General features: G+C 41.2%; 1 protein-coding gene across 1 annotated transcript in view; it reads left to right on the top strand.

Moving 5' to 3' along the window:
* Positions 1-7,813: 7,813 nt before the first annotated feature.
* The window catches only part of chd7 (chromodomain helicase DNA binding protein 7), a 64,952-nt gene continuing 62,024 nt past the window's right edge, over positions 7,814-10,741 (top strand). The window contains exon 1 of the mRNA XM_078287612.1: positions 7,814-8,083. The gene's annotated coding sequence lies outside the window, so the exon portion shown is untranslated. The remainder of the gene's footprint in view (positions 8,084-10,741) is intronic.

Here is a 10,741-nt window from a genome sequence, read left to right as displayed (position 1 = left end):
ATGGTCATGTGGAGATGGAAAAAAATACAATGTTTGAAAAAAATAATGGCATTTTGTATTTTCTCTCTTCGTTTTGTTTTTCTTTGGGCCTAGTTGTTCTTCTCTGCCATCCGGCCTCTGGCTTTGGACCTGCCCTGTGGTGACTGTGTGTTCAGTGTATGAATGAATCAATTATACTATAATGGATCCACACGCTGTTTTATTGTATCTGATTTATCCATTAGAAAGAGCAGAGAGGGACTTCAGCGCTCTTGGATCCTCGCCGCTCGACCTTCAGCAGTCATGGAAATTGTATTCCCTGATGAAGGTCAGCCAGACTGAGAGCTCGCTTAATGAATGAAACATTTTTTAACCTATATGTAGCCTGGAAGGTTTCCTGAGCATATACGCAGGCTGCTTTTTAGCAGCGCCCTGCTTTAAATCCCTTCTGTTAAAGGAATACTCCTCGTTTTGGGGAGATTTTCCTGTTGGTCAACTGAGAATATAGACGCCAAAATCATCCATGTGTCTCCAGTAGATCATTGGCTCTGCTCCATGCTAAGTGTGAGCTAAGAGTGACAGTAGGCTCCATGCTAACACTTTAGCATACACTATGTTGAGTGATAGTAGTCTCCATGCTAACACTTTAGCATTCACTATGTTGAGTGATAGTCTCCATGCTAACACTTTAGCATACACTATGTTGAGTGATAGTAGTCTCCATGCTAACACTTTAGCATTCACTATGTTGAGTGATAGTCTCCATGCTAACACTTTAGCATACACTATGTTGAGTGATAGTAGTCTCCATGCTAACACTTTAGCATACACTATGTCGAGTGATAGTGTAGTTCCGGACCATTCAACCTAATCAGTGTTGCACAGAAAAGCAACATAGCAGATCAGAGCCGTGGTCCTAGTTTCTAACTTATAGGAGAGAGTTGCACATATTTACAAATTTTGAGTGTCTGCAATCATAAAACGTCTATGATCATAACACACTGACACTCAGAAACCCCTTTATCAAATATTGCCATTTTTCACTGTCATTGACTGCTGACATTGATGCTGAAAATGGTTTCCAACCTTGGCCCCAAGGTAAACCACTGATACTACATTCTGAAATATGAAAAAGAAACCAGCTAGTTGTTTTAACTTCTGAAAAGTGGACTTTTTAGAAATAATTTCTGCAGGATACAAAGAAAAGTTAAAGGGATAGTTTGCCAAATTCATAATTGAATGGCTTCGGGGCGTGTTTACTTCCAAAGGTTAAGAGGTAAAATGTTGCCTGATGTAAAGGAGACGACTATATTAGCAGATACACCACTGTAAAACTTATCACAACAACGTGCCACAAAATGAAAAGGAATCAACCCCTATAGCAGCTGGAATGTGGATCAAGTGAAAGGCCTGACCGCAGACCTCAGATCAGCGCCGACGGAAAAAGGAAAAGGACGTGTCGAGACATCAGCATGTTTGTCAGAGTTACCAAACATAACATCTCAATATGTGACATTTAATAGCTGCGGGGGAAGAGCCTGAATACACGCGCGGCTTTGACCTTTGATACACATCCATTTGTTTAGCTTTATGTTGGAAGCCGTACAGGGAAATCAGGTTGAGCGTGAGCGAGTGCGCGGAGCTAAGGCCTGTTCTCATGTAAAGCAGGCTGGTTTTCCCACAGCTCACATGGTGGGTTTCCCATTTGCTGAATGCGGGATCCAGTACAGGTCTGCCTCCAGGGAAACTCTGCTGCTACTACACAGTCAACAAGGGGGAATCCACCCCAGCTATAAGGTGTCAAGTGTGGTGAATGTGCACCTAAGACCTTGTGAGGCTGATTTTTAGGCTTATAGGTGTCAGGCTGAGTACAGGGTCTGGTTTTGGCCTGTAACATGTCACTAGGGTTAGACTCATATATGGGACCTTTTATTAAGAATTGTATCTAGTCCATTCAGTATTGTCCACTTCTGATATGATGCAGTTTGATTGATTGCATATTTATTGTAGGATTGATCAATATGCAGGTTGTCTATGGGAAGACCTTAACCTGGACTGATTCTAATGAGACATTTTGATCAGATTCCACACCAGTATACTTGGGTTTCAATGGAGAGTTTTAGTGTCCAGTGATGGGTTTCAGTGGAGAGTTTTAGTGTCCCATGATGGTCTAAATGCTGTTTCAGAGGTTTTTCCACCCTGACAAGAATAAAACTCCCGGGGAAACACTGAATACTTGGAATTTTTTGCTATGAAATAGTCAAAGTTAAAGATTTTGAATATCGGCACAAAATATCGGCCTTCAAAAATCTTTTTTTAGCCTGTCGTAAGAACCTCATAACTCCAGTTTTGGTGATTTTCATGTTCTAACTTCAACTGAATTATTCCATGGTTCATCTATGGGTTGAGAAAATTATACCAACCTTGAGCTTATGAATCCCTTTAGAAACTAATCAAAAAATTCACTGTCGTCTATCTAAAAACAAGGACGTTTTTTGTAGTATCTCCATTGTGGAGATACAAAAACTCGACAAGGTTTTCACCTGGCAGAAACACAATGTTGATGGGGAAATAGTGCCAAGAATTAGGCTGTGACCAGCAGTATTGTCTCAGTGCAGGTCGGACGTTTCTGCACACAAACAAAGAGATGGAAGCGCAAAGAAGAAGAAAACATCTTCTCTTTAATTTATCATGATGATTAAACAAAAGGTGCCCAGGTGTAAAAAGGTGCAAAGCAAGAAAGAAAAAAGAGCAGACGTGTTAACGCTTCATTTGTCATCCTCAACTGAGCTGCATTATTTTTATCCCAGACACCTATTTCTACTTACTGTGCACCAGAACCCCTTCTATTTCTCTATCAGCAGTACGTCTCCACCTTTTCTTTTGGTGGTGATACACAGTGTTATAGAGGCAGGAGAAGCAACTTGACCTTTGACCTCTACTTATGGCCCAAACGGAAGAGTTTCTTTCATTTAAAATACGGTTTAGTATCGAGGTTCCCAAACTTTGTCGTGTCGAGGAACCCCAGTTGGATCTGCATTAAACGGTGGATCCCTATTGGATAAGTGAAACTTCTGATCTTATACACTCTCTCACTGTGTTAAAGTCTATTGACTGAAATAATACTGAAATTCCTCATTTTCCTGGAGCCCTTTCTGGAACCCTTGGGTGTCCCTGGACCCCATTTTGGATTGAAATTGCCATTACCAATATTCTTCCCGTATTCAATATGTTTAAATTTGCCAATTTTCATGCCAAAAAATCGTATAATTCAGCGTTTCCCCCAGTTTTTTTTATTCTTGTCAGGGTGGAAAAGCCTCTGAAACAGCATTTAGACCATCATGGGACACTAAAACTGTCCACTGAAACCCAGACTAATGAAATTCTTTTAGTGTCAGCAGCTCTTTAAAGGGTGACCCACTGCACCTATAGCCTGGTAAGACCATCCTGATCACGTGACCTCACATTCTGTTTCGCTCCACGGATCAGTCTGGACTTCTAGCCGCCCACATCGATTTCAGTGGGCGGGAGTACTTGCCTTGACAGACAAACTCCTTCAGCCAATCAGCGAATCCAAATTCAAATCCAGTCGGAAGAACGGCGAAAACGTCTTTTCCGCTGAGAAACTCCACTAGTGCATACTCTTGTTCTTGTTTAATTGTTGTTATTGAGTCTATTTCTGCAATAACTGCACTTATGGCTGTGTTTACTCTACTAACGTTAACGTTAACGCTCGTTGCTTCGGGAGACGCCATTACTGTTTTGCCAGCAGCGGCCTGTATTTCACGTCATCAACTACGACGCAGTCCCTGATTGGCCCGGTTACATTGTAATTTCAGGAAATCGATGTGGGCGGCTAGTCCAGACTGATTCGTGGAGCGGAACAGAATGTGAGGTCACGTGATCAGGATGGTCTTACCAGGCTACTGCACCTATTCAATGGTAGAGAAACACAGGGATACATTAGGCCTTTAAATGAAGAATTAACTCATAAAAACTTAATTGAACAATGAAATGAATAACTAAAATATGCAAAGAAACTGACACTGTTTTTCTGTAGCTGTGATCAGAGAGGAACCTCCATCATATCAGAGGGGGACGACATCACCGACTCATATCTGATACTTAACAAAAGCCCAATATCAGCCTCAGATATCGGTCTCACCCTGCTGGTTAGACTGACATCCTCACTGATTAGCAGTGGAGCTCGCCTGCTCAGAAAATCCCACGGAATTAGACTCAGTGAAGAAGTGAAAAATGTCATACCGAGGGGAAATATTGCCTGGAGTTTTCAGTCAACAACGGCCAAATGTTTGACTGGTGGCGGCCCGGTGTCATTATCAGCTCCAGTCACTGTGACCTACTTTCCAGTGGAAAAGCTCTCCTGGAAAACTTTTATTACTGCGGGGAGTTATGTATAGACTTGCATGGGGGGTTTACTGTATGTAGTAGAGACGGATCCACATGAATGAGTGCAGTGAACGTGGAAATAAACTATCATCCAATACAGGAGGTGCGCTCGATTTATCTTCTGTCCATTCTTTTCAAAAAGGTCTTTTCAAGTTTGGAGCAAAAATAAATCAAGCGCACCTCGAGCGGCTCAGGTAACCGAAGCCATATTGAGATTCATTTTCTTTAGTCTGCATTTGATGTCAGACATCAGACTGTCAAAGTGATCTGTAGGAGTTATGGATCAACAGGTTAGCGCGTAGGAACGTGTGCCAAGACGGGATGAGGATTCAAATCGGTGTCATACCCATTTATCTCTTTATTCTAGCCTAATTCATGGCCTACTTCATTAAATATAACTATACGAGTGTGAAGAATATAACCTTAAAAGACAGATAGATTTGAGAAGGGATGAAGACAAATGGCTTCTCCTTTGAAAACACAAACATTTCAGGCTATATATGAGGGAGAACAACAATGTATCTGCCTGTAAATACATTTTAAGATGTAAAAACACTTAAACATTTGAAATCCACCGACTTATACCGATTAGAAATTAGGATATGAGTGCGAGACAAAGAATATAAAGAGGATTAGAGTCTTTAAAATGTTTAGCATGTGAATCTAAAAGACTGAGAAACATCAGAATGAGAAGTGTGAGAAGATGAGACACAAAATGAATGCAAAAAAATACATACTTTAGAATATGTTTATGTTTCAAAATACACAGAAATATGGCACAGAAAGTGTATTTGTGCATGTAGATGAGGAAAATGTATTTCCAGGATGCAAAATATATTTCAACTCAATGTTATCTACAGGTGCAAATACATTATTTTTGGGCCAAATTGTAAATTTGGGAACAAACGTTTGACCATATAGTGAAGTAAATGTGAAATGTGTTTGTTTTGTATGGGATGAGGAAGTGAGAGGACAGATATAGGGATCAGAGAGTCGGGAGAGGGAGACGTGCTCTGTGTGTGCGTGTGTGTGTGTGTGTGCGTGCGTGTGTCTTTAAAAGCCTCTCTCTCTCCTGAGGGCCAGGTTGTTATGATAAGCAAATGACTGGCCGTGTCAGGGACATCCGGGTTAGTGCCGTTCCCTCATAGCTCTGCAGTGTGTGTCTTTGAAGTAAACACCATGAGAGACGCTGAGGGACAGACTGGGGGGGGGGGGGATCACTCCACCACTAATACAAAAAAATCACTCTAATATTCCAATAAGGATGTATAGTGTGTCTGTGATATTCAATAGTGAGTTTATAATGACCTTACTGTACTTTATGGTGTTTTCATCTTCTATGGTATCACTATAATATTCCTATAATATTCCTATAATCTCCTATAATAATCCTATAAGGATTTATAGTGTGTCTATGATACTCAATATTGAGTTTATAGTAACCTTATTGTACTTCATGATATTTTTAATCTCCTATGGTATAACTATAATATTTCTATAATATTCCTATAGGGACTTACAGTGTGTCTATGATACTCAATAGTGACCTTAATGTGCTTTATGGTATTTTTATCTCTTATGGTGTCACTATTCCTATAGGATATTATATATAGTTTGTAGTTTTGCTGTGATATTTGTATAGTATCCTTCTCAAATGTATCATAGGATTACTATATTCTTTTTCATGGGGGGCAAACTAGAATCTGCTATTTGTAATGGAGATAAACACACATGCTGTGTGTGTTTCTAAAGCTAATGTATGCACTCCAAATGTGCTATGTTCTAAGCAATAACTGCACCAATAACTATATGAAAAGTTATGTTTACATCATGTTATTAGTTTCATATTTTGATGTTTTGATGTCTGATGTTTCCCTAATGACAAATCACAATAATATTCCTATAATATTCCTATAGGGAGCTACAGCATGTCTGTGGTTCTCAACAGTGAGTTCATGTACTTTATGGTGTTTTCATCTTCTACTGTATTGCTATAATATTCCTATAATATTCTAGGACAGTTTTGTTGTGATTCTTGTTGTATAGTATCTTTCTGAAACTTATTGTAGGATAACTATTATTCTTTTGTTAGGCTCATCCAAACAGTCCAGGATCTTGACAGCTGGAGACATATTTTGGGAGGTGAATTACTTACTGGTTGTTTACATGTGGAGTAAACTGGTCCCAGTCCAGATCAGAGATGGGAGGGAGGGGAAATACCTTCCTTCAACCTGCTGCTGTCCAGATGTGGAAATGGACCAACACCTGTCTGCCTGGGAAGTAGAGAGGGGGGGTGTCAGGCCTGCTTACACCCAGAAAAAATGAATTAATCAGTGCTAAAGTCCAGGGGGTTTTGTCATTTAAGTTTATATTGTTTTCATGAAGTTTGGTTCATGACAATCTAAGACAAGATGTTATGGTTTGAGGAGTGAAACAAGAAAAACCTACTGATATTTGAGTATAATGACAAAAAGGAAGAAGAAAAGAGAAGAAAATGAAAAATGCAGTCAGTAGTTAAATTTGATATGAAGCCAAAAATGGTAACAAGTAAGTCTGTTTTCATTTCTTCCATCCATCCTATTGAGAAGGTTCAGTTTCAATACTAGATGCTTTCTATCGGCAAGTTAAATATAACGTATAACTGAAATTCAGAGAAAAACATAAAACAAATGAACAATCCAACAAAGAATTAGGCCTGGGTCGACTTATTTTAAACTAGAGGACACAGTCAAAATGAAGATATTCTTTTTTTTTTAATGTTTTTATCTGTTTCACAGGGGCATCAATCCACTAAACTCTAAATTATGGCAAAGTCCCTGCATTGAATATCATTTAACATCAAAACTTCCAAACCTGCTGGACTAAATTATTTATTTATTTATTTGTTTAACAGATATTGTTTCCAAATAAATAAAATCAATCAATAAGTAAATCCATTCCTGACATTTTTTGCTTGATCTCCATTATAATGATGAACAAAACTACAAGATCAAATTTGGACTCACTTACCTATAAAGTGACATATTACCTGGTCAATGTGATCATTTTTCGACATTATGTCACCAAACTACAGTATCTTCCCCAGTCAAAATTACTAGTCTTGAATGCTCTCTTGGTGTGTTTTTCTTGTACATGGCTTCCAAATAGATTTCTGGCATTTCTTCTTCAATCTTAGCTTTCCATTACAACGATTTAAAAAATGGAGAATGTCAAATTTGGGCTCATCTAGTGCCATATACCTTGACGCCCATGTTTTTTTCCATCCCTAAATGAGGAGAACTCACACAGAGCGTCACACGGGCACGGCGGGGTCAGTGACCGCGCACGCCGCCTGTTTATCTGTATGAGAGGTCCTCGGGAGCGCGCCCCCCCTGGCCGAGGAAGGTGAGCGAGTGTCTGGAGGGAGGACTCGGGAGCGCGACCAGCCGAGGGATCGATCGGATTAAACTCGATTTGAGTGAAATTAACACAAAGGAGAGAAGAGCAACGCACACTAGTCGGCGAGGTCGCGGATAGGAGACACGCCGGAGAAACATTTCATGATAAATAAAAAACTTGAACTTTTTTCCCTGTTTATTTATATTTCAAACGAAAAAAGGACCACGGTGGATTTTTTTTCAAGCAAGCGGAGATACTAACCCTACTAACGAGGAGTTGATTTGATAAAAAGCCCCGAAGTGACCGAGCTTGTTGGGTAAGCTAACCAGTGCCCTTTTTTCAATGTGTATTTCAAATTTGATCTATTAGAATTCAGAGCGAAAGCGATGAATTCATTGCAACCGATGATTTAGAATAAAATCCATTTAGATTCTTTCGGAATAGTAAGTTTTTCCTACTTTTTTCCACGCAATCAGACTCTTTAATCCGACGTGCGAGTTGGGCTTTCTGCCTGGCGAGGATCTCATTCAGGGAAACCCATTGCTAAGATCTTGTGAAACACGGGCAGTTTTAAGCTTGTGTTTTATTTTCTCATTTGAGCAGAAAGTCATTGAAGGTCCATGTAGCTGCCATGCCGACATGCTAACAATAGCAAGTTTAGCTTTGCCACCCGCTGCATCGCACACACACACAACAGTCCCATTAGTTAGTTGAAAAGTGGAAAGAATATCTTCCCACACAACGCAGAGAGAGACTCTTTCTAAATCGCTTTCCGGGCAACTTGTTGAATATTAGAGGGTTAAATATTGACTTTATTCAGTTTTAAAGTGTGAGTGTTAGCCTGGTTAGCCAGAGTTAGCTAATTGTGTTGAAGCTTCTAGGAGACACGAGGTGGCTCGAGCGTAGAGGTGAGTCACTGGCCGAGTGAATGAGCGGAGCTCGCAGAGGGAGATTCCCAGCGGACAATACTTGGCAGATATCGCCAAAATATCTCATTTGTGCTACAACTAAGGCATGGCAACGTGTAAAGAATACATTAGTTATGTTTTCACTGGATAAATGTAGTTTTTGGTGGAAGGGGACAGTGTGAAGTGTCCGTAGTAGTCGCTAGTGTTATTGGACGGAAGGGACAGAGCAGCGGAGGAGAGGAGGGGGGGTAGTTGTGAGGCCAGGCGGTCATTTCATACAACCGTGTTTCTCACGTTATTTATGCCCCGCTTTATATCACCAAAACCCTGTTCAAACGTTTTAACTGGACTCTAAGCCCATAGGTGCAGCTGTGGAGCCGGGGGTAAATTGTTTTACTGGAATATAAACCGAGATGAGCGATTCGTTCCTCCGTCCGGAACGACGTGCGTAATGCCGCTGATAGGCTAATTAGCAGTGCTAGCCGCTGGAGGTTAGCCCAGCGCTAGGACACACAAGTTCAGCTAGCCTGTTAGCTAGTTCTCATTCTCATTGTCTGCGGGCAAAGACCACACATTAGCCCCCAAAGCTAGCTAATAACCTGCTCGGAGCGGTTATCAGTCGGTGTACAGCTTCTGAGCTACAAAATCAACTTTCCGCGTCCTTCGGCTCACTTTTTTTCTTGAGGTTACAAAACCAAAGTAACGCTGCTTTATCATCTCTGTAGGGCATTTCCGCGTTTTAAAAGTTTTGATATGAGAGCTAGTTTATGGTGAAATATTGTATCCGGCAGGGGAAGTTTGGTAACGACTTCACTTGTTACTCGGTTCGGACGGGGGATAAAATGTAGCCGAAAACACCTGCCGGTACCCTCGTCTCGCTACTTGCAGCGCTATTTCTTCCCACAGTACACACAAACGGGTGTGTTTTCTTTGTTTGAACCTAACTTTATTGTGTTTTTATTTTATTTTGCGCCACCCCCCCCACCCCCCCCTCTCTTTCTCCATTATGTGTAGTGTAATCGGCCAACTTGCATAATGGTCACCCCGTCGCTCTCACGCAACTTTGGCAGCGTTACAATATCTTATGGAAGAAAACTACGCGAATTTGCACCAAGATTTGACTTAAACACAGTTCTTGCTGCCAATTCTCGTCGTCCTGGATCTATCAGTGCATCTCTAGCATCACTCGAAGCCTCCTCCAGTCTCCACTGACTGCTCTCTCAGCTCCTCCCCCCACCCCACTTGCTGATCTGCTCCACCAAGACATGGAGCTAGTCACTCGTTCTAGCGGCCACAGAGAGAGAGAGCTCAGAGCCCCCCCCCTACCATACACACACACACACAGATGCTAGGCACTATTGTGGTCTCTCTCTCTCCCTCTCTCCCCTGTCTGTCTCTCTCCTCCTCCTTTCTTGTGGCCTGGAGTTGAGTACTCTCCCCCCAGTGCTACAAGCTTCCTACTTGTCAAGACTCTATCTAAACTAAGCTGGACCTCTGGACACTCCACATCTCAGACTATCCCTTTCGCTTCTTCACAGCCATTTTCCAAAACTTGTGAGAATATTTTGGACAATGTGTTCTTGACTATTTCTTCGGCTAATTCGTTTTCGTTTTAAGTTCTTTCTCCCCCTAAGGCCGTTTTATTTTCGCCCTTGGATTCAAGCTCAAGTGTGTTTTGGAGGAAGTTGTAGCTGTTGGTGGTGACCTTGGAGTTGCTTGTCTCAACTTGGACTGGTAGGCCTGGAGGTCAGCAAACCCATGTGGTCATGATACACAGGCAACATTCACAGTCAGAGTGTAGATGGGGATTATTTCCTTCAATAGGGACTGACAACTGAGGCAAAAACAATATGGATAACATTTGAAACTATAAGAAACAAAGCGTCATGAAGTTTTACTGTAGGTTGCAATTGCTTGCCAAAGTGCATGTATCGTACCTCAAATTATTGCCTGGTTGTAATTTGTTCGGATGCCCATCTGACTGCCTAAAGCAAAATCTGATCCCCTACTTAAAGAATATTATTTTGTTTCTTGTTTCTCCAAATTACCTCTGTCCTGTACACTCC

Source organism: Centroberyx gerrardi, chromosome 13, assembly GCF_048128805.1.
Source record: "Centroberyx gerrardi isolate f3 chromosome 13, fCenGer3.hap1.cur.20231027, whole genome shotgun sequence".
Classification (NCBI taxonomy): domain Eukaryota; kingdom Metazoa; phylum Chordata; class Actinopteri; order Beryciformes; family Berycidae; genus Centroberyx; species Centroberyx gerrardi.
Note: the sequence above shows the minus strand (reverse complement) of the source record. Positions and strands in the feature narration are given on the sequence as shown.